Source organism: Amblyomma americanum, unplaced genomic scaffold (genome assembly GCF_052857255.1).
Source record: "Amblyomma americanum isolate KBUSLIRL-KWMA unplaced genomic scaffold, ASM5285725v1 scaffold_26, whole genome shotgun sequence".
In the NCBI taxonomy this organism is placed as follows: Eukaryota; Metazoa; Arthropoda; class Arachnida; order Ixodida; family Ixodidae; genus Amblyomma; species Amblyomma americanum.
In genome coordinates, this window is record NW_027526498.1 from 571,131 (window position 1) to 596,141 (window position 25,011).

General features: G+C 44.5%; 1 pseudogene; it reads right to left on the reverse strand.

The window, feature by feature from the left end:
- Positions 1–6,619: 6,619 nt before the first annotated feature.
- LOC144112005 (uncharacterized) lies at positions 6,620–19,414 on the reverse strand (annotated as a pseudogene).
- Between the last annotated feature and the right edge of the window lie 5,597 nt (positions 19,415–25,011).

Below are 25,011 nucleotides of genomic sequence, written 5' to 3' on the forward strand. Positions count from 1 at the left end.
TATTGAATGATGTCACAACACATACCTCGCTGCAGAGCTGAATCGGTCTGGCCGGGCCGGCGGTGGCTGGCTCACCCTTGGCAAAATAGAGACATGCTTAAAGTCTCCGCCAGTGCGGTCAGAGTGCGCCGAAACCGCCGAACGCGTCGGCGGTCAAGCACATTTGGAGCATAGAGGGTCTCGGTTTGGGCGACGTGACGTCGCCATGCAGTGCGCGCGCGCATTACTCCGGAGTGTAAATGCACCTTAATACTCTTGTCACACGGGCATTGTAACCGCGGTTACGCTTAACTGCGGTTAGACGACTTAACCGCGGTTAAAGAAAACCGTCAAACCACCCCTGCCATACAGAAATTAGTCCCACCACTCGACGACTTGACCATGATCACGTGTTTCCCACTTCGACATAACTAAAATTACAACATTTGCAGTATTTGTTTCTGAAAAATTGCTTAATAGCAATTTGCGGCATTTTTATTTGCTTGACTATGCGTGTGTAGCAGCTGCAGGTAACTTCAGTGCGCATGAACATCAATATGACGCCGTTTACTAAGCGCAGTTTTTAACACTGGGTCTAGTCGGCTTTGTAGACATTATAGTAGCCAACTACGGCCGGCTCTCCCGCGTTTCCGCTCACGACCCTCGCAGTAGCTGCGTGGTTTGTACGAGTTCATTTTAGCGTGCATCGTTGCTTGTGCCCACAGGATTCGAGCAGCAGACGCTATTATCCAGACGCAACGGGATCGCAGCGCCTACGATGGCTGCGAGCGAACCGGCTTCCGAAAATCGACAGCGTGAAGATGAATTCTGGCTAATGTTTACGACGCAACAGGCTGCCCTTCAGCGCCAGCGTGTTCAGCTTATAGCGCTCCTAGCCGAAATTGAGCGGACGGAGGAGGAGCGACGATGTGCCGAGATGAGGTGCCGCCAGCTCGAGACTGCTATTGTGCAATTATGTCCACGCGAGCGGAGGTTGTGGGCGTACCCGAGAGGGAACTCTTGGTACGAGACGACGGTGCCTCACCTTCCAGACAGCGAATTCAGGGCGCATTTCCGGGTGAATCGCAGTACATTTAGGTACATTGTGACCGCATGCGAGAGCATGAGAAGACAAGACACAAACATGCGAAAGGCTGTACCGCTGCACAAACGTGTTGCAATCGGCCTTTACCGTCTTGCCACGTCGGGCGAAGACAGAAGCGTCAGCAACGCTTTCGGTGTGGGCAGGTCCACAGTAAACGAAATTTTCTGGGAATTCTGCCATGCTGTAGTGCTGCTATTGGAACCGAAGTTTGTGATGTTCCCGAGAGCTCACGAGTTGGCCGAGCACATGTGCCAGTTTGCTGCAGTGACTGGATTTCCGCAAGGCGTAGGCGCCCTAGATGGATGCCACATCGAGGTGTGCCCACCTAAAAAAAACGCAGTCGACTACTTCAACTACAAAGGATGGTATAGTGTCATTCTTTTGGCAGTGGCCGATCACAAGTACAGATTGCTGTACGTCAATGCTGGTGCGCCAGGTAGGAATCACGACGCTGGTGTATTTCAAGTCTCAAGGCTCCCGCAACTGTTGAGCAGCGAGCTGTTCAGCAGAGAAGTAAAAATTCTTGATGGCGTGCCAGTTGGGCCTGTCCTGCTCGCCGACCAAGCGTTTCCTCTCCAGACACACATGATGAAGCCTTACTTGCAACCGGGTGCACTAGGATCTCCGACACAGTCATTTAACTATCACCTTTCATCTGCAAGGCGCGTTGTGGAAAATGTGTTCGGAAGATTGAAGGCCCGGTTCCGCATGCTGTTGAAGGGACTAGAGTGCGACATACACAACGTGACCACTGCCATTCGTACTGCCTGCGTACTGCACAATATATGTGAGCAGATGTCCGATCGCTGTGATGTGGCTTGGCTCGATGCAGCTCAGGCTGAAGAGCAGCGGCGCCCTCAGCCAGTATGCACCAGCAGCCGATGTGATGCACCAGGGGTGGCAGTTCGGGATGCCTTAGCAAAACACATTGCTGCTTCAAATTGAAATATGCCATTAGTGTTGTGTGTTGCGATAGAAGACTGGATTTTATGCATGAAATTAATGTGGAGTACGCTCAGTGGTGCACTGTTGCACAAAACAAGCATGATACAACATCACAAGATGATGATAATGTGCACATTTGTTTTTATTTCTTTTTTTCAGCCAAGAAGTCCCCCATCATGTCAACCATTTTGTTCTGAATGTTGTTGGACTCCTGCAGGAGCTCCACTACTTTCTTTTGCAGTTTTCTATTTTTCTTGGCTGCCTTTAAAGATCTTTTTGACTCTTCACTATGAAAGTGTAGCAGTTGCTGCACTGCAGATGTCGATTGTCTCTTTCTGGCCTTGTCTGCACCTGTGATGGCGGGCCGGGCACTGGCTGGGGAAATGCTGCTTGGCCCAGGGTCAGCAGAGCTGCTCAGTGCTCTATTGCTAACATCAGCAGCAGTGGTACTCAACCTGCTGGTCGCCTCATTTCCTATGAAAGGCTCACTTGCAGTTACATCATTTTCAGCAAATGCGACTCTTCCCCATGACACGAGCTCCGCATACTCAGGCATTTCAGCCACCACTGGCACCTGCACAAGACAACCACATAACATATAGCATTGTTCCTAGGATGCAATTCTTGCTATGCTGTGCAATACTTACTGGAGGCAAGAATGAACTTTATCGTGCTCTCTTGCACCCATAACTGGTGTTGAGTGTACAAACTCACTGCATTACAAATGAAAAAATATTGACACTGCACGTGAGCACAAAATGCTTATGCAGAATGAGTGTGTTAATAGCCTTCTTAAGTTCCAGCCACATCTAATAAAGAATTGGCACTGAAATCTATTGCCTGCATTTCTGTTATGTTATGCTCAACAATACATATGTTGTACCCTGTAATGGCGTTGGCCGGCCAATGGTGTTGAAAATAATATAAAATTTCTTGGAAACACAGAGGCCGATGCAGCGGCTAGGCAAAGACATTAATACTGTCGCATCTGGCCTTCCATTCTTGAGGTGTGACATAACTTGTCCTTTTTTTTTTCAAGTATACTATGCTTTGTGCCTATCAATCATTGAAAGGCACAAGGGCATTTGCAGGCATGATGTCTTTCCCACAGCAAACATTCTCTCTCCACTATCCATAAGTACATATCTATGCCCATTTTGCTGACAGCTGTAAAATATTGGTTTCAATTCAGTAAAAGCTGCATGCAATGGGCGAATGGAAAGGAATGTCAAGAGTAGCTTGGCCCTCATTAAGCATAAAATGAAAAATAATCCTTCATTTGCACTTTTCACTGCATTTCAATTCTGTTCTGCGGTGAAAACAAGAAATGCATAGCTGGATCAGCAGTGTTTCCTTTATGTTGCTGTACATGTTAAGACAACTAAAATACAGGGACCAAAATGGGTTCCGAGCCTTTCCACCCTCCATATCTATGCAAATGAGTTTCCATATTACCAGGCTCCTAATACATTGAAGACGTTTGGTACCCAATAAAACACTATATCTCAAGTTGTTCATATTAGTGGCTATCATATTAATGGGACACGACAGTGTCTTATATCACAGCTCCGGCTGATCTCTTGCTTTACCAGGCAAAGAACTTTCGTAGTTGGCAAGGCGCGGAAAACACGATTAGGATAATTTTTCTTCCGCATTGTACCTGTTTGCCATCTCGAGCACATCAAGCCATGTGTTTACACATGTCGATTTCAAGAATAAACATAGCTTAAAGTTTACGCTGTGTGTGTGTCCTGTCTGCGTCAGTCTTCCTCACTGTTCAAAGAAGCATAAGCCATCAACTAAACTAGCCCGCACGTCTACCCATGTCAACGACTATGTGTTTACAATAAAAACTCGCTGACATTAGCATGTAAACAGCTCATACAATCTTAAACCCACAATCTAGTTTTGTAATCTGAATTTGTTACAACAGTGTGCGAAATTACCCTTTAGCATGCTATTTGAGGAAATGTAAATCACAGCCTACCTCAACATTTTCTTCGATCAACATCTCATCATTCATTGGGAGCGATCCCAGAAACTGGTGGAGGTGCCAATAGAACGGCCAGTCTTGTCCGCCTGAGCCGGTGGTGGTGCCAGTGCGCTTGATCTTCCTGGAATAAGAATTACCACTACTGCACATATGCAAATAAAAAAAAATCCAAAACTGCCATTTCACTGAAAAAGAAAACCTTCAGTAAATGAATGTATCTGCCGTATAAAATCAAACCAATGCTCAGCTGGCATGTGGAATTTCAGTGATACTGTGAACGTAGCGAAAAGATGCGACGATAGTGGCAATGACAGCGCACTGTTGGTGACGCAACAGCAGCGTAATTACATTAGCACGGCGGGTGTCAAGTTGGAACAGGTACACACCAGTCATGTGTCTTAAACGAAAAGAAACACGGATCGCAATTTTTCGTGCATCAAGCGGAGCCTAGGCCTCACTTTTTTTTTTGTTGTTGTTGTGGTGAACCACACAAAGCTCGCACTAAGCTAGAGCCCCCTCACGGCTGCATGCCGCTACGCAGCGTTCAAACCACAGACCAGCACTCGAAAGCAGCATGCATAGAGATTGCAACTTTACTTACCGATACTTCTTATGCAGGTTATCTATTTTTTGGCGGACCTGCTTGGAGGTATACGGCCCCTCGCCGTGAAGCCCAGCGCTCAGCTCCGCTGAAATCGACGCGTAAATACGCGCGTTTCTCGAGCAAGCACGCAGAGCAGGCAAGTTTTCTTCCCAGAGCCGTATCAATGTCATCGTCGCATGGTGCGACCACGACACTCTCTTCATATCGGCCCGAGACTCTTGACTCGAAACGCATGACACTGGCATGGGCGCCGCCATGTTTACGGTTTGAACAACGAAACCGAGGTTGCCAAGCTCGGTTTGTGCTAACTGCGGTTAGCGGGCTAACCGTGGTCGGTTCTGCCGTGTGAACAGCAGCAACTACAGTTTGCGGTAACCACGGTTTCGATAACCGCGGTTAGGAGTGCCCGTGTGACAAGGGTTTAACAGAGCCTGCGCTTAACCGCTAACCAACGTATTCAGTGGCGGCACCTATGGTAGCCACTGAAACCCCCCGCCCACGCACTGAATAAAAAAAGAAACGTGTTCCGAGGCTCGGAATCGAACCAGGGCTTTTGTAGTTTGAGGCGGAGACTCTACCACTCCGCCACGACGGCGCAAGATTTGGCCATGAATAAAGACGCATCTAGTGAATGCACTCTTCCGATTGCCGGGCACGGCCACTGGCCTCCCCTTTTTTAGACCCGCGCCTCAGGGAACTCATTCCGGATGCACCAATAATTCAGGGTCCACAGGCGTTCCGTATGCCTGTATTCTACGCAACAGCAATGGCATTCCATGGGCACGCTCATTCCGTCCGCCCCGACATAGACGTGGAAGCAAACGGAGTAATGGAGTCCTTTGACGCATTGCTTCTATATCTGGTGCCTCCAGAACGCAGACGGCGGAAGGCGACCTCTTCGTGGCAACGTTCTTAGACAGTTCCAGTTTCGCAGCTCCGTATACTGGCCGCTTACTAGCGTGCCTTTCGCGGACGTCGCTGGAACTAACGGCGCTGCAGTCGCGCTTTTCTACACATCTCGCGCATCGTCGGCTAAACCCACGTAAAGACGGGCGGCGCCGCGCCAATACCTGCAGTTAAATTTTTTCCGGCGGTTATAGCACGGAACACGAATCAAAATCTGCGACAAACCTCTGCCAGTCCGCAAGTATTGATCTGCGTTCTGAACACCCTATCATACACCGTGCGGCCGAATGTGTGCAGCGAAAGAATCTTCTGTTTCATGTGTTTCTTAGGTTCGAATAATTGAACTTCATATGAACACGGAAAGACAAACTTGTTTAAATATTTTATTGTACAATTCATTTACGGCGCTTTGTTGGTTGAGCTGCGCCATTTTTAAAAACAACTAATAAATCAGACTCTTGAGGAGAAATTTATTTTAAACGTCAAACGCTTCCATTGAAAGAGAAAAAAAAACACGTCTTGCTGCAAAATGCGTTCCATTTATGGGCGCTTAAAGCAGTTTTGCTCTCTATCTCTCTTACTGCACTTGAGCAGTTGCCAACATTTCAGAGTTCATTTTCCTGGAAAAAAGAGTGCATCCTCTTGATAACGCAAAACTTGATCACTTTAGCAGTGACTTCTCTGCAGTGAATATTACAACCGACTCCAGGCACAGAGGACTCTTCAAGCATGTCTAGCACCTCCCAGAACAGGTCAACAACTACAACGCGTTTCTCAAGGAATTTGTGAACAATGCTCTCCATCTTCTTTATCACTGTGTATAGTCTTAGCGACAGCTCGCGAAGGCATCCTCTTGAACGACCTCAGGTCAGTCAAGTGCACCTTGGCAACATATAACTTGGACGGGCGTGTTCTGGAGCAGCCGTCAGCGTGACCTGGGAATCCTTACAATGAATTGCCTTAGTTATCTTTTTATGCATATATCCTGCTAATTAATAGACAGCCCTTTCTTCTAGTCCGGATCTTTCATATCCATGGTCGCCCAGGTCATCACTTTCACCCGAAAGATAGCTGATACCAAGAAGCTTCACAGTTTTTCTTCCACAGCGTTCCTAAGCTCCGCAGCAGCCTTTGCCTTTTCTCCGAGCCTGTCATGAAGCGACACGAGGACACTTTCAGCGGCTCCAGAACAGTACGCTTTAACTACATTCTTCACAGGAGCGAACAGGGACAAAAGCCTATAGATCTGGCTGAACTGTATGATCGTGGGATGGTCATCATCGGCGTGAAAAGAGCCAACAATGCCAAATAATTTCTGAAAAAAAAACATGATAGCAAGGCAGGCGAGTTGTTGATACATATTTAAAAATAACAGTGTGAAAAATGGGCACTAGAGGGTAGAAAAACAAAGGACAAGCGCTCTGAATATAGACGAACAGGCAACAAGCAAACAAAAAAAAACACAAAGCATGTGCACTATGTAGGGTCAGGATAGGCAACCTCACTGTCACGCAGAAGCAGGGGTGGTTTGCAGATGCACTATCTTGGTTTCTTTCTCATTTTGTAGGCTGCTACGATTTCCCTGGTTAATTGATCGGGGTATTTATACAATATGTCACTATAGCACAAGGAATGAAAACATGATTGACTCTCTCGGCAATGATCAACCAAATTCGTGGAGCGGTTAGACTCTAAAGAGTTTAGATGTTCTCTAGTCCCCGTTTTCCGCGCTGTTATTTTTAAATATGAAAAAAGAAGAAAGCAGGCGAAAAGTTTGTTAGTAATTGCACCAGCTTACAACTAATTGTTTTTCTTTAGAATACGCTGCCCCTTATACACTGCTACTTCAAGAAAATTGCGCTCTGCAGAACAGGCTGCCGCTTAGGCGGTGAACATTAAAACTCCTATGGACGAATTACCGAGGTTCAGAACGTCCGCAGAATGTCGAAGGGAGTTCCAGTGCCCATTGCGCTATACTGGGCTACTTCAAGAAAATTGAGCTATTTTCACCATTTCATCACTGTGCACTCGTATGTGTTACCTCCAAGGGATCTTGGTTCAGCTTGGCCGTCAGCAAATAAGGCGCACCTGCTTTGTGCAGCTAAACGATTATGTCTAAATCCGACAGCAAGGTTACTTGTAGACAATTCTGTCGTTTGCTTTGAAGCAAATACGAGAATGTTTCCTTATTGGTGGTTGTGCTCTGTTTCATCAAGTAGGTGGAGGAAGCCATTGATGACCTGCCCGAAGAATACAGTGATTATTACTGAGTCAAGCCCTTGTGAAGAAAAAGTGTATATCACGACGAAAAACAACACAGAGCCCTAAGACTAACATCACATTAAGGAAAAGTACCTGAATCTTCGGCGAGTTCACTCGGATCCATTCCGCAGGGTTTTTTGTATTCAGTGCAATTATAAGATCACTCATTCTTCTCGTGAAGGCCTCTGCTTCCTTCGTGTGGACGAGTCCTTCAAAACCCTCTGCAATATAGACCTGCAGGCCAATGGCACTGCTCCGACTGAAGAGCTGCCGGGAAAGTATATGTTTGATGACACCACTCCCAACACTGAACGCGTTGAGATTTATAAATTTTTGTATATGTTTCTCTTGTAGCTAATCTGAACAGCAATCAAAATGGCCGATTGAGCGAGTTGGTGGGACATGATTCGAAATCACCAGCGCCGAAACAGACAAGGACATGAGAAGAAAAAACACTGACGACCGGACGCGCGCTGACTATCCTCTTCTTCAAACAAAAGGAAACCACCCTCTACTGACAGGTGGCCGCAGCCACAATGTTGACCAGTGTGATGGAAGAATTGTGCTAGGGTGGGCGACATAGAAAAGAGACCAATGTAGAAGAAATACGTTCAATCAAAATTGAAAACTGGGCGAGCCGGTGGGACATGATTTGAAATAACCAGTACGGTCGTTACCTTCATCTATTAATTCACATAAACTTTTAAGCAAGCCTGCTCAAGAGTTGGAATCGCAAAACCCAAGCAGCACAGGTGATCGGCCCAGTATTGCAACAGGATGGTCCCATCCTGGTTCTTGTAGGGCCCGCTTTGCCAATAGGGTTCCAATGTTGGGCCATTTACTTCTGCTGCTTGGAAAGCAGCGATTATACCGCAGCTTTTGCATGCCTTACGTGACCTAAAATCATGTGCTTGTAAGGCTGTTGAAACGAAACCGAAACGATCATTTCCAGCACCATATCGCTGACCACCGAAATGACAGTCGCTGCATACTTGTGCAGTTGGATAACTGCACCCAACACAAGTTGCGCACAATGTTTCCAGGTGCAGTTCCTTTCGTGGGATAGGTCGCTATAGACTGCACCGAGCTTTCAGGCACAGGCACAAACATAAGAAACCGTCAATCTTATATGTCGACTTACTGAAGTTGCACGCCTAGCGCTGTTTTATTTCCACTAATATAAGAGTGCTAAATTCCTGGCCGCCCATTCTCCCACCTAACTGATTTTGTATTGCTTCCAAAGAAATGGGCTTGAACCAAAACTTGCAAGGTAGGCATTTAAGGGCTTTAGTTAGATGACTCATAGTGGGCAGAGGCATCATCTGCATATCATAAATAAGCCTGTATAAGCTTGTGGGCTGGCTATCCTCAGCATTAATTAGTTTAACAGCAACTCAGCATTGTTGCGCGAATGCCACATGCTGACTTTGATTTTTATCTGCCTTAATGATCTCATGAACGCCAGGTGCTGCAAAGGTGGGAGATAAACCAATAATCTTTCAATTCCTTTATCTTTAACCTTGGAGAGCGCTGCTTTCAGTGCCACGACCTTGCTGTGTTTTTTCTCCCGCATGGCAGTTGCTCGACAAGCTTTTCTCTTCAAATTCTGCAGCTTTTGGCCATTCTTATAGGTGCTGTCGTTTTCTTCCTAGCGCGCACCTGTCTTCGCAAATGCAAGCAACGCGCACAAATTAGCTGCTTAGAAAAAGCATAACAGTGTTTGTGATGAGCAGCAATGTTTGCATTTACCCCTGCACAGATATTTAAGCCATCTGTTTCCATCATAACGTTTTCAAGGTCAGTGACAGGAGCTGCAACTTTGAACAGCTGCTTGTGCAGCTTGTTGTAGCCGTTTACGAAGCAGCTACCATCTTCTTCGACGACAGCAGCCTTGGGAATCACTAGACGGCTTACTGCAGCTAGCTTTGTGCAGTAGAAAACTGCCCACACCTTCCCAGTTATTTCGTCCTTTACAATTTCATGTTGCCAGTCCGTAGACGGTAGAGTCGCAGTCACCAGATCACCAATCGTCAGTGCAGTCGACGTAGTACTGGTTTCCGCCGAGCGGGAAAGAGGCATATCAGCTCATTCGGGATGACTGCCTCTACGCAAGGCTCGCCTGAGGAGGACGTACTGTCGCTGCAAGGATCTTCACACTTATCTGTCTGCATGACAGCACGTGTTTTTGGTGGGTCCGCATAAGTACACCAGGGTACATTTTCCATCAATGTTATTGCTCGCTTTTGAGCCAGTTGGACTTTGACTTTGGCCTGTATTTCATAATTTTTGGCTTTGAGAGTCGGTCTGAAAGGCCAGGAAAAATTCGAGGGACGGCACCGGGCACTAGAGCCCAGTTCCCACGGGGAATACGGACCTCTCGCCCGTTCACAATATCCGTGTACTCCTTGATAATATCATCATGCTCAGAATGACGCTCCCATACCTTAGACGTGTGAGAACGCCGCCTTTCCTCGCGAAGCAACATCTGCTCCCACCTTTTAAATTCGATTTCATCGCGAGCAGATTTGGAAAAATGATGACCGGCAGCATAGTTTCTTCTGCCACTTTTGCAGCTGAACGCAAAGCAGGATGGTATGTTTACCTCTCGCTTGAAGAAACTAAGTGCACATATTTCCCCACAAACACGTTTTCACAACACTAGCAGGACCACCACACGAAAAGCCACCTTGAAAATCTGACTTACCTGTCGTAACTGCAGTGAGCGAAACTCCCGGGACAGCAGACGATGTAGGAAAGCTCTACTGCAGCGGCACTGGTTCCCGCGACCACCACTTCAGCCACCTCCCGAGCGGAGCTGCGAAACTGAAACTGTTTAAGAACGTTGCTTCCAGATTATCACTAACAGCGGCCTACCTTCCGGATCATTTTCGTGACTTCATATGGCGCTTGTGAAGGAGTTTTGCCCACGCTAGAGTGCGTGCAACGATGGGGTGTTGTACGGACAGCGCAGTGTCCTAACTGCCCTCTTCAAGACAAGAATCTAACCGCCACGTGATACAGGAATGTGTTGTAGCCCGTGCTTCTTTATGGAGGGTGGTACAGCAGTATTTCCAGGTGTGGGAGGGCGGAGATTTTCAGCGAGCATTCGTTATCCTCGCGGCTGCTTTGAGCGTCTGGTGGTAGTTGCTGGTACTTTTGTGCTCTAGCGCAGTTTGTGTGAGGCTGTTACGTCACAGCGCCGTAGCCGTGCTCTTTCGCACGGGCGCCGTAGTGGGGAGCTTTTAAGCTTCCTTACGGAAGAGTTGTTATTCTCTTGGGGATTTAGAGTTCCTTCCCCAGTGGCCCTGCCTTTTGGCGACCGTTTCGGACGGGCTCGTAAGGGTTGTTTTTAGGTCGGCCTCGTTCGTGTAGCAAGGACGTAATTCTCGTGTATTGTCGGTTATTACGATAGCATAATACATGCCAACAGCGCAACCATTCACACACAATATCTATATAAAGAGCGTTTCGTCTGTCTTTACATAATTTTTAAAAATGGGCTCTTCGAATTAGAATAGCGTTTTTTTCGGCATTACACTGTCAGCGGTGAAGTACATCAGAATACGGCTAAGGCACGCTAACTAGCAGGCTGGTTAACTAATAATGAAAAGTTAAATTTTTAACTTACCGTAAGGCTCCTTAATTACTGAGAAGCTTGTATATTCTCTTAATTAATGTACATGCCAGTTTTTAGAAATTCGAAAACGCTGTTACCTTCGGTGCTGTGGTCGTAAAATTTTGGTGTTTTCCACGAGTTACGCACACTGGAGACAATAGCTGCAAGAGCATGTCTATAAGCGCATGCATTTTGCAAACCTTTTATTTTTTTACAATTTAGCATGTGGTTCTTGATGTTATAGAAATTAAAATGATTACACATCTGTTTGTCGAGTTGATCTCTTTGAAAGTACAGGTGCGCCATACAGCTTGACAAAAACTAGCTCGCACACACGTGACTAAACGAATTTGCTGTACAGTACATAAACGCTCAACCCGTTCCATAAACAACACGCAACAATTCACTAGCGGATTTAGATTTCAAGCTACGCATGGAATTCTAGTGCATGTGACAGCCGTTTGTAATACACCGCTATATCATATAGGGCACTTTATAGTATCAAGTTAATTTTATTTTTTATTATTTACAGTGCCGTCCAGCCCTACAAGGGGTATGAAATAAGGAGGGAAAACACAGCACACACAGCACACACTCAAAGAGAACACAGCACACAAAACGTCGGGCCTATACAGATGCCAAAGTAGCACAAAATGCATCAACGTTATTTATAGACGCTACATCTCTTGGCATCTGATTTCAAAGTTTAATGGTTAGAAGCAAAGGCAAAATTTGAACAAGATAATCATAAATGTGGTAAATATATTTTGAATGAGTGCTCGGTGGTTTGAGATATATGCGAAGAAGATCATAGCTATTCTAGTCGGAAAGCGGTAGGGCTGTGATACAGTTTTAAAACGTATACAGAAGCAAAGAATTGCGTCTTCTTTGCTGCAGTGCTTAAAGATTCAAAGAGTTTCGGAGCTGTGTATTACGGTCGCGAATGCAGCTGCTTGTTACAAAACGAATCGCATGGTTCAGTAATGATCCGAGTGACTGTGTTAAATAAGCCTGATGCGGATTCCAAATACTAGAGACATATTGCAGCTCCGGTCGGGGTCAGTTTCAGATGCGGCCATGTAGAGTGTTTTTCGAATCAGTCCAAGAGTTTTACTCGCCTTGCTGATAGTGTATTCAATGTGCTGATCCCATTCTAAGTTAGCTGTCATTATGACTTCGAGGCATTTAAACTGATTTGCCCCCTAAATCGAAGCACTGTTGAAAGCTTAAGAAAATCATAGCGACGTGTAGTGAATGTTATTACCTTGGTTATGTTGAGATTAATCTGCGTTAACCACATGTCACACCATGATGATAATGAATCGAGATATTGGTTTAAAAGAATAGATTCGTTAGCCTCTTTAATCTCACGATAAATGACAGAGCCATCCGCATAATGACGAATTTGAGAAGAGGTATTGTAGTGTATATCATTTGTGTACAACAGGAATACTAGCAGACCTAACACAGATCCCTGACGAACGCCATATTTTCCTGCAGTAAGGGATGAAACAACTTTGCCTACTGTGACAGCCGGCAATCTATCTATTATAAAATTCTATATACATTTAAATTGCTTCATTGAGATTTAATGTCCGAAGTTTAGCCAGTAGGCGGTGATGAGGAACGTGGTCGAATGCTCTCGAAAAATCAATAACCACGGCATCAACCTGACCTAATGAGTGAATATCCCGAGCGAATATTAGTGATGAGTTCAAAAGGCTGCGTTTCACAGGAGTCCCGCCGCTCAAAAGCCGTGCTGACTAGAAAAAAGCAGGCTGTTATATACCAAGCGCTGCATGAAGTGACTGTACAGAACGTCCTAAAGGATCTTACATGAAATAGACGTTAAGTATATTTGTCTGTAATGACAGCAGTCACCACGATTGCCAGATTTGTAAATAGGGATCACGTGTGCGAATGGCCAGTCATACGGTAGAGTGCCCTAATCTATAAATTGCTTAAATAGCTTAGAAAAAAAAACGGAAGAATGTGGGGCAGTAAGTTTTAGTAATTTTGTTGATATACAGCCGGGACCCGGACTTTATTTGTTGTGAAGACGGTGAATTGGGTTTTAAACTCCCTCTGGAGACAGAACCAGATCCTTAATTCCAGCTCACTGAGTATGAGGAGAGATACGTGAATTGGGAATGTTCCCTTCAGTGGTAAATACGCTGGCAAATGACATACTGAGTTGGTTAGCAGTCTCGAGTGGAGAGAGCAGATGGTCTCCGTCCCGTACAATAGGCTTATTTTTACACTTGCAGTGGTTGACGATTTTCCACACATGTTTAGAAATAGTATTTAGAACATCTGGGAATGTGGTGTTGAAGAATGTTTGCTTAGAGGTCTTTATTTCAGCTTCACAAATACGCGCTCTCTTTCTGTACCTTGTCCAGGGATCAGCCTTGTTTGTATGTATTGATGAGCGATAAGCGCGTTTTTTTTCCTATTAAGCTTTTAAGATGTGGGGTAAATCAGGAATTTTCAAGGTGGGGAAAACACTCACATTTAGGATGAACATATCTCTTGCGCGCAAATTATGTCCTTAAATAGTGACCTTTTATACTCGGCAGAACGGGTTCCAAAGTAACCTTTTAGCAGTGAAAAGGAATAATCAAGGAGCCTAGTTATTGGTGAGATATTTGCCTTAGAATGATTGAAAATTTTTTTATGTTGTGTTAATTTCCTGTGAAATCTGGCGCTAAATTGGTGACTAAATTGGATTAACCTGAGGTCACTTATTTCTTCCAAAACATTGAGAGAAATTGCGTCAGGATCTGTAACGCATACAAGATCAATAATGGCAATGTCGTGTACAGGCACTTTTAAGATCTGGTGTAGTGAAAACAAATGCAGAGTATGGAGAAAATTGTGACATTCCTGTCTGGACGGGCCAGAATTTAGAATGGTACTAGTGGTCTAATCAATTCCTGGCTGGTTGAAGTCTCCTGTTAAAATCATAGGGACGCGGGGGAACCTGCTTCCAATGGCTTCCGATTTGGTGGTCAGGAATGAAATGAAGTTAGAATCAGGGACAGGTGGACGATAGCAAACACCGATTAAAACGGCAGAACGTGGTGATATGGAGTGTGCCACGATCCAGCAGGTGTCAATGAAAGAAGGCAGCACAGGCACACTTTCATAGTGAATCGGTTTCCGAACAACCATGATGACACCACCACGACGCGCAAAACTACTGTATTTTTGTGTATATGCTGGATTCAGTATGAATCGTGAAAACACTGTAAGGTACTTTACTTCTGAGTCATCTTTTAGTGCCCATTCAAATATCAGTCGCACATATTGTCATAGAAGAAATCATATCCTCCTGCTTAGAGAAAATACCACTATAGTTAGCTACCACAAATGAAACATGGATAACATTTTCGGCCGTTTTAATGGGTTTTGAAGGCATCACATCGTCATGTCATTGTAAACCACAGGGATGATTAGATTCAGATGGCGTGATTCCTGAGGGGACCACTGTGCCGCAGCCGAATTTACAGAGTTATGTTTGTCTGCGAACTGAACGTTTGTCAAGTGTAGTTGTACTTTTTGGCCCTGGTCATGGAACTGTTTACCAAAATCCCACAATCGCCCTTTTTTCCATGCGCCTTAGACTACAAATCTGCCTCGAACCACATCATCTCATCTTTATGGTGTTTCAATTTGGACGAGCTAGAGAATACTTCCTGTTTGCTCTTGTAGTTCAGAAACCGAATGACGATTTGCATGTTTTAAGCACTTTTCGGACAACCAAGATGACGCGGTGGTTGAATGCTTCCTACTTGGACATCCGGTTTGCTTGAAAGAAATGTCGAACTATTTTCTTTAGTGTCGTTCCAAGTCCCTGTTTCCACCTCTGGAACTCCTTTCACAAGTAGTTTGTTGCGCCTAGATCTGTTCTTTAGGTCGTCCAAGGCTCCTGATAGCTGGTTAATTTTTGTTTGCAGTGTGTTAATGCTCGAAGATGATTCAGTAACAGTGACTTTTAACCTGTCCACATCATTAACGGCACTTTCTAGAGTGGATAGACGTTTAACAAGGTCGTCGGTTTGTTTCGCAGTGCAATTCAGCTGGAGCTTGGTATCCTTTTGGCATTCTAAATTTCTTGCGTCTGAAGCTTCTAGTTTGGCAAGAATAGCATCAAGTATATTGTTACCTTCAGCACCGCGACTGGACTCAACGCCGCCACAATACAAAAGCACACTAAGGGCAAGGAGAGCAGTTAGAATTATACATGCTCAAGGAACAGGGGAATGCAAAAGATGAATGAGTCGCTTAGGATTTGTTGCAGAGCACTGCTAAAGCAAGAACAAGCAAGTTATGCTGCAAAAGGTAAACTTGCTGTGTTTCAAAAAGGCATACACACTAAGCGAGAGTCTGGGAACAGTATCAATATATTGGTCTTGCGGTGCGCTGGTACAGCGCATGAGCAGCAATATACTCGCACTGTCTTACCGATGAAATGTGAAGCTTTTGGTGCCAGTCTTGATAATGATAATCAATTCTGTGCTCTCAACTTTGGAGCAAAACCATGGTGCAGACGAGGAGTCCAACGTTTTAGCCGTTGTTTTATGCCTGTTGTGCAGGTTCACCTTCCTGGGTGATGGAGTGATTCTCTAATAAAAGTGGATCCACCTGCTTGAATAGCCCCAGAAGTGACATCTAAAGCAGTGAAGGGCATCAACAGCCTCTAGAACAAAAGCTCCCTTCAACAAAAGGGGAGCCTTGCATTATTTGAGAAAGGTGCACAGCTGTTGATAAACCCGAAAGCACTTGCAGTGTGTTGTTTTCTTTTATGTAATCTGATTATATTCCCTTTGTCGTTTGCAAAATTCAGCCTTTTTGAGCAGACCATCATATACCATGTATTAAAGGGAAGCCCGCCGCTCATTTTTGCAGGTAGGCTTTTGGACATAATAAAATTGCTATTCCAGCATAGTAATATCAGTGTTGGCACATATCAGCGAATAGACGAATAACGGTAACTAGTTAGCTAGTTAACAAGATTCTAGTAAATAACTAGTTAACTGATAGCAAATAGTGATGTGTACGTCGCTGTAATGCCGACATGAGCGATACCATCAGCACTGTGGCTGAGCAGATTTAAGCAGATGCACATATCGTTAGAAAATTGGGCACCGGCAATGGGCAAACAAAAACACCTGCATATGCCACACGACCACCTCTGCTCTGCATAAGCTGCGGCAGCGAGCAGTGATGAGCTTTGTGGTGCAGGCAGATGCAGGTGTTTGCGTGGCACGTGCAATGTGGAGTGGCGTGCAGGGTGTCGTTGTGTGGAAGTAGTTAGCAGCGGCATGCATCGTGACGTGGTTTGGATGATGAATGTGGCGTGTTCGCCATTTAATGAGATGCATAGATGGGTGTCACTTTGCGCCATCATCGGTGCATAATTTCTGAATTGCACATGAAAGTGGAAAAAACTATTTGAGCCCCAGCTAAGAGGGCAATCACATTTTTGAGTCTTAAAGGCTGATTTGGCGTCTAGTAATGACAAGCTGTAAATTTCGAACTGCTGGCATGTACCCATCTGTCACAGGTAAAAGGAAACTATTAGAATTTAGTTCACCATCTTATTACAGTCATATTCTTTTACAATAGTATTAATAAAGACTATCTAATCATTGATGTCAATCGATTTTGATGATGTGGTTTGTCTGAGATTAATTCTTTGTCACGCAGCCAGAGAGGGATTTAATCATGGCACTTTGATAATATACATGAATTAACCTCAGGGTTGTGGCAATTGGTCGAAACTGTTCGCTGGAGGGCCACCTTCGATGGGGCATCTAGCGCTTCATTCGCGAGTTTTTCAACTATAGTTAGCATGATGCACCTATTTTTGACGTCCACCAACACAGATATTAGAGTGCTGCAAAAGACATCGTCTACCCCGTATAGCCTTCTTTTAGAAATTAGCAGCAGGCCTTCTTGAAACACCTTGTACATGGCTAGGGCAACTTTAAACAGTTGCGAAAGAAAGGAGTAAGTACTCATTATCAATCACCTAAACGCAGCCATGCAACCGCAATATAAATTGATATAAAGGTACTCTTTATGTGGCCTATTACACAGAGCCTCTAAAAATAAATTTCTAACTTTTACATTCCTTCTAAATAGAACAGCAGATGCCACGTGGTGAATTCTGAATAGTAAAATGTTTTGGTGTTCTTATTTAGTTGAGCAGAAATTTAAGGAAACTATTGTAGGAAGAACCAAGAATGACTATTTCATCGTTAAGTTTGTCTAGTAAATGCTGATATTGGATGCACTTTTCACTCAGAATATTAAATTCATTGCAAATGAAGTTATGACTGAGTACTGGTTGATTTCCAGGTGTCTTAGGGCTTCGCACAGGCAGTTATGTCTGTGGTATTTTGAAGAATGGCAGGAAAACATGACGTGGTACTTGGTGGATATTTAAATTGTGTTGAAGAATTCAACAACATTGATATGAAGCGCAGCTCATCAGCATCTTCTGAGTGGCTGGTGTGGGCCTGCGTTTGAAGCTCTTGAGACAGAATAAAAATGTAATTGTGCAAAGCTGTGTTTTCTAGTGCATGGGGATGGGGCTTTACTCGTTCCTTCTGAACAAGGCTGCCAGGAACCCCGGAATAGGGAGCCCCCCAATAATTTTCCAAAGGGGACAGCCCCCCCCCCCCCTTCCCGCCACGCCAGTCTCCAATTGCACTCAATATGCTAATATTGAGTGTTGCCCCGTGTGCTGGCGAGCCGCTAGCAGTGTACCAATATGCCACTGCGTCAGCATGCAGTTTTAACCAGTGTGCTGTGTGCAGTAGTTTCAAGTGTATACCATTATGCACTGGTTTAAAGTGTACCTATATACAGTATTGCACAGTACCAAACCGGCCCGCATATCAGGTATGGCACTGGCATACATTGTCCCAGTGGCACTGTGTTTTCTAATAGGGTAATGCCCATTTATTTCGAAAAACCGCTTTCATTCGAATTACACACAAGAAAAGACCTTTTCAGTTGATGTATGGCACTAACAACGTATCACTATTAGAAGTAACAGAGTATAAATATTTGGGCCTCTGGATAACTAGAGACCTTTCGTGGACAGAACATGTATATACTGTTGTAGTATATTCCTTGCGTAAGCTATTTTTCTTCAAGCGCTCAATAAAGCCATCCACGCCTAGCGTTCGCCATTTAGAGCAGAATTCTCTCGTCCGCCCATTGTTGGAATATGCTGTAATTATCTGGGATCCTTTCACCTTAACCAACAATAAGAAAGTATAACAAACACAGCATAAGGTAGTTAGGTTTCTTTACAAATCATACGGCCGTACATTTGTCAGCGATTTCTTCAGAGTGGATTACCTCCGGTGACTGCACGCCATCGTATCTATTGGTTAAAGTTCCTGTTTCAGCTAGTGAATGGTCATTATAAAGTTAATACTTCTTAATTTTTTACTTACTCATCAGGTTATAACACGAGACTGAAAAACGTTTTCACAATATCCCCTTTAAACGCGCGAAATAAGTGTTTTATATATTCTTCTTTTTTCTGAAAACAATTACAGACTGGAATAACCTAAATAATGAGATTGTTATCAAGAATGCTTTGCTGATGTTTGAAAAATTCCTGCAAATGTTATGAATATCAGTGTTTCTGTACTTGTATATTTTATAAATACCCACGGCCTTGTACCAGAAGGTAGTATGCATAAATAAATAAACAAATAAATAAATAAATACATAAAAGGAATAGTTATGAACGCCGGATGGCATGAATTATTCAAAAGCCACCAACTACAGCGTCTCTCATAGCCCGTGTGCAGCAGCGGAACGTAAAACTTGACACACCATGCCGAGAAGCGATGCGAGCAACACTTCCTCAATTAAAAATTACCTGCGCTCTCGTCCGGCTGGCCTCCCCGTTGAGGAAGGAAACGGTGGCAGGTGCCATCCGGGCAGCATGTTGAGGAACAGCATGCTACCCTCGTCCATTCCCGATAGGAGGCCAGGCCGGCAAGTGGGACTGCTGCTTCTAACGCTGCCAGTTCACTGGTTACCGCCTCAGCCGCGGCTCATGCCGGTGCGAAAGGCGGAACGAGTAACCAGGAAGGCAGAGCAACGCGGGCACCTCGTTTTCGCCAGGAAGATGCTCCTCGTGACTGCGACCGCAGTATAACAGGTAAGAAGTTCATGGGGAACTACAAATTAATATTTGTCAGAATTATATATCCGCGAAGATAACAACGTCTAAGATATATTGGTCCTGAATTCAGGAAAGTTCCTTCAATGTAAAACGCAATAGGTGTAGCACCCTTCTTTTGAGCTGTTGCTGTTTGCGCAGCTGCAAGAATGATGTCATTAATCTGTAGGAACAAATTTTCGTGTAAAGTCGGATGGAAGAGAGAGGAATGTAGGAAAACCACTGTTGCATCAGGACTGTTCAGTTTTCGCCCTGAATATAAAAACGGCGATAAAATGAAGATGGGAAGAAAGGTAGGAGACGGGCCCTGGCTGCCGATGGAATTCTACAATTTCTGGTAAAACGAAGATATACAGTATGCAAAAAGTGCTCTAGACGAAAACAAAAATGCAATAATCATAAATATGAGAGGTTACAAGGCGACAGTGTGAGGGGAACCGGACAAGCGTCACGTATACACACGCAGTTGCATGCCGCCGAGAAGATGAACCTGGCTGATATGAAGCCTGACTTATGGCTGACATTAGTAAGCAGCAGTGGGATACGCCTTCGTTATTTCCCTGGCTCTATAGCGGTTCTCACTTCGATGTAAAAAAAGAAACGCTACTAATATCTGTCCAAGCCTGATAACAGACCGGCCAACATTTGAGCATAACTGAGAGTAAACAGGAATACCAGGAAAAGGTGCTTGTGTTCACCCAGTCTTGCGTTATTATATCGACTTGAAGAAGGCGACGTATTGTCCAGTGCAGATTAAGGAAGATCTGCAAGAGAGATCAGAAGTGAGGGAACAAACCGGCATGTCTGCTCGAGTATTTTCAAAGTCGAATATAGGCGACTAGCTTGCGACGGCGTGAAAAACAAAGCACCTGCAGCATATCTTTTTTTGATACTGAGCTTTTGCCTCACCATTGATCATATTTACCGGTGGTGGCTGGTCAGTTGAGAAAAACCTTTGCTGAAACATTCCTCACTACATTCGAAACCAGTTAAGAATGTCACTGCTGCTATGTTTCCATAATGTCAGCCACGCATAACCCTCTTTTTCGCACGATTGCTCATATGATGCAAGTAAGGTTGCTAGGGTATAACCTTCAGGACTTGCTGTAAGCGCAAGAGTGTTTTCCCGTGAGAAGCTATAAACCCCGACACCACCGAATGAAAATGCAATCTTTTTGGACAGAAGGCAGACATGTACCATACGGCATTGGCTTTCCAAAAAATCGAGTCTTGATATTACAACTCAGATTATCGAAAGAGCAAGGCCAGCAGCCTTTGCCAATTTTGTTCCGGACCAATGTCACCAATCTTGTCTTACCGACGCTCTAACTGTACTTCATTAAATGTTTTCGTCTTGAAGCTTTTGAGCAAACCGCAGTCGGCGGAATTTATGTGTTGAGATAGCTTTTGAGAAAGTAGGTAAACATGTGGTCATTCCGCATTTTCATTGGCTGCCGCGCATGTTAAAGGACTCAGCGAAGAGAGGCAGTTTTGATGCACATTTGTGGCCGCTTCTAAATGGAGCCCCTGTTCCGGCGACTGAAGACGCCAGGAGTAATAAGCCCGGTCGAGTCTCCGTCAGTTTTCAATCAGGCAGACGTCCAAATAAGTTCCATGCAAATGTGCAGTCGTTTGCAGGATCTCCGTTAGCAACGATTCACCGTAGAGATCACAGACAGGGCATTGTGTTGTTTCGAGGACCAAAGAAAACATAAGCCTCTTTTTCATAATTCTGGGTAATATTCTCGACTGCTTTTTAAATGACACTGGAATATTATTTTTATGGCGTAGAAAGAGTCTTAGAAGGATTTTACAAAATTATAACATATTTGAGAGCATACCAGCTTTTGAAATAAAGCCATTGTAACACCTATATTGGTCCGCCGCTGTTTTGGTGAGATTGGTAGCTGCTGAGATTAGGGGCCGCCGCTGAGATTGGTGGCTTTGGTCTTCGTCTGCAGATCTGAAGGTCACGGGTAGCGATACTGGCCGCGAGGCCGTAATTCGAAGGAGACGAAATACAAACCAGTCCGCGTGATGTGAGACGACAGGGCTTGTTATAGGACCCTAGGTGGTTAAAGTCATCCGGAGTTATTCCGGGACCACAATTTTTCATTTTTTTACCAACAATAAAGTTTGTTTTCAGGACAGCACAAACTGGTGCTTTTCCGCCAGTGCGCCCACTGCATCTTGGAAATGTAGTTTCTTTTGCTTCTAATTTTTTACAGTTTTTTTGTCTTCAAGCACCGTTTACATTTTTCGTGAATATGTTTCCTTTTATTCTCAAATTGAAAACACTCCGTTATCAGCATTTCTTTCGAAGATTTCTTCGTTGTTCATTTTTGTGCTCTCTTTTGCTTCAAGGTGAATTGTTATAGACTAGTCCAAACGCCGGTGTTGTACCACATAAGCTTGCATCCACAAACGCTCCAGAATTGTAGCAGCTATATCAAGATAGAAAAGTATCATTGAGGTGCGTTCCTTGGCGCTCATTATAACAACGTCAGATTCATTACTCTGGAATTTACCCGAAGCGCTGTAGCGCTAGCTAGCACAACGTACAATTTTTCCTGGCTAAATTTGTTCCAGGACCGGGAAAGTTTGATCTCTAGCTGCACTGCTGCATGGCTTACAAGCGAATACCTCAATTATTTCGTGAGCAAGAGATGCACAGCGGAAAGGTTTCATGAAGTTGGAGTTCCTTGTCTTACGCTGCTTTTTAAAGCGAAAGCTTTACAACTCCCCTCCGTAGCTTCTTTGCCGTATGCGCGAGTTTAACCTTCAACCGAGGGGAAGCAAAGTGACAACTACGACGTCACTCAATCACCGCCGCTGAAACGGAGCGCTTGCTTCTGCTTCTATGGGCCATTCATTGGCGCTGGCGTTGACAGTGATCAAGACTTCGGTGATATTGAGCAAAGTGAGGGCTCATAACTGGGTCTCTGCATCAGTAGATTCCGCAGTCGCGCTTAGAGGTACGTGGCAGTGGTGAAACATGTAGGCTGCATGCATTAGCGTTGAAAACGTCGTGGAAAACAAGCGGCATTGTAGAAATAAGCCACAGAGTTCGATGGGTGACCAAAATTTGCGATAAACCTTTAATTTAATTGCCACCTGCCAGGGTGGTAGGTTGGGCTCGCTGCCTATCCAGAGTGCGGAATCAGCTCAACGTTGCCGACACCAAGCCGCGTCTACTTGCATGACACATCACAGCTTTGGCTCTCTAACCATGTTCAGCAGTGGTTAGACCGCAGCAAATATTCCTCTTCTCCTTTTTAGATGGCTCTAAGGTCAACTGACCTTACTTTAATATCAAAGCTGCCATTTGATATTTTATAACATTCGCATCAAAAGCTCAAAAACAATGAAAACATTCACGATACCAGTGTGGCGCCGTTATTACGATATAATAACATAGTTCGTCATGAAGCTCAGCGTACGACAAGACGCGACACAAAGATCAAAAAGAGAGGACGAAAATGTGTGCGCCCAAGAACTTATATGACTAGAGCGACAACTAAATGATAGCCGTTACTACATGCCTATTATATTTATGCAGAAGTTCGTTTTATTTCCTATGCTCTTATCTGTCCCATTTTATCGACATGCCCATCACTTCTGGACAAAAGCATTTTTGAGCGGGAAAACGTTTATGAAAGCATTTTTATATAATGTAAGATTTCAATAGAACAATCAATATATCCACAGATCACGCGACGGCAGTCTTGCATTTTATTCTATTAACTTTTTTGCTATCCTCTATGTCGTTCCCAACTGGTTTTCATGGAAACCTTAACTGTTCGATGCGATCAATGGAGATTTTGTTCCTTATGAGAAGTCTGGGCGATTACTTTCACTATTTCCAAAGAAGTATCTTACAATCTTATACTTTTAATATTTTTTGCCCGGAAAGCTTTGACATTTCCAAGTACAAGACATGCTGGTCGGGGCATCTTGACCCACATCCTTTACTTCACTATTCTTCTTGTCTTCACCATCCTGGCTTGTCATGTGTTGATTTGCGCTTTTATTGTTTATGCTATTACATTAAAAACAACTAAAATGATTATTTTCAGAAATCCATTCCATGGCTGTGCGTTTCGCCTGCAAAACAAAATCGCTAGTTCATTTAACAGAATATGAGGCAAAAAAGTGAGTAAAATCAAACAAATACGATTGGGAGCTGCATGGAACGGTAAGCCGACGGCCTCGACTTACAACGCTTTTGAAATCAAGGATAGATCTTGCGATGCCCCACTTCTAACTCGCATAAAGGCGAAATGCTAAGGATGAGAGGGGTCGTTCAGGCTAGTTTGCGATCGTTCATGTTTCCTGCACACCGCAAGGCACAGGAAAACGATAGACTCAAAACGGTAGGGAAAGATGCCTAGCGCCATCCCTGTCACCCGTCCTTGTACTTTTATGCATCTCGTCGCCTATGTTTTGCCCCGTGCCGTCAACGTGCACTAAGAAGTGCTATTGAAAGCAACATTTCATATATACGGCCCATCTAGACATCTGCGAAAGGGATTCTAGGTTATGAAGACATGCCGCTAATGAGATGATTGATTAACTCTAGTTATCTAGCAAAGAACTCAAATGTTCAGCTTAATCCTCTTCGCACACCCAACTGAAACTGCAAAAACGTGGGTTTTAGATACTCCAGCTACGCTATAATATTCACGTTAAAAAGAATCCCTTGAGTTGATCACTCAGCATGACGTTCCAACGCGATTGAACAACACAAAGGACAAGCGCAGAACGACAAAATGGCCGCTGTGTTGTCGTGCTGTAGTCCTTTGTAAACTGTTGGGCTCGAACATCATGCCGAAATTCTGCTGCTGCACGCATACAATGATTTCACTAAGTCATCCACTTTTCGGACGGTGCTCGCCGCCCCGATAACCGCTTCCCCTACGACACGCTTTAGATGCCCATCCTGACTATGGAACTTACTGCGCCATTCTTTTCCTAGTAACGATTTAATATTACTGCTATTTGTGAATCAGGCTCAGCGTCGAGTTTACACAATTTAGTCGCCATCGTTATGTGGCCCACCCCTCATGCAGCCGCTGGCGAGGTGGCAGGTAAGGAAGACGAACGAAGGCCGCATGCTGGCGAAGTAAACGACTTAGCGGAGCCTGAGAGGTGCCGGACTCCGCGCATATTTTCAGCCGTATGCTGGCCAGCCCCTCCGCAGGCAGCAGACTTTTGAACACCACTGTACACGAACACACAAGAATAGAAGCGCTGGTTTGAACGCATGCAGATAATTCGCAGTACTCGACAGAAAGCACGGCCACATAGTAGAGAGAGTAAATATATGTCGTACTGTTCAGCAGCTTTTCAGTATAATTTATTTATTTATTTATTTATTTATTTATTTATT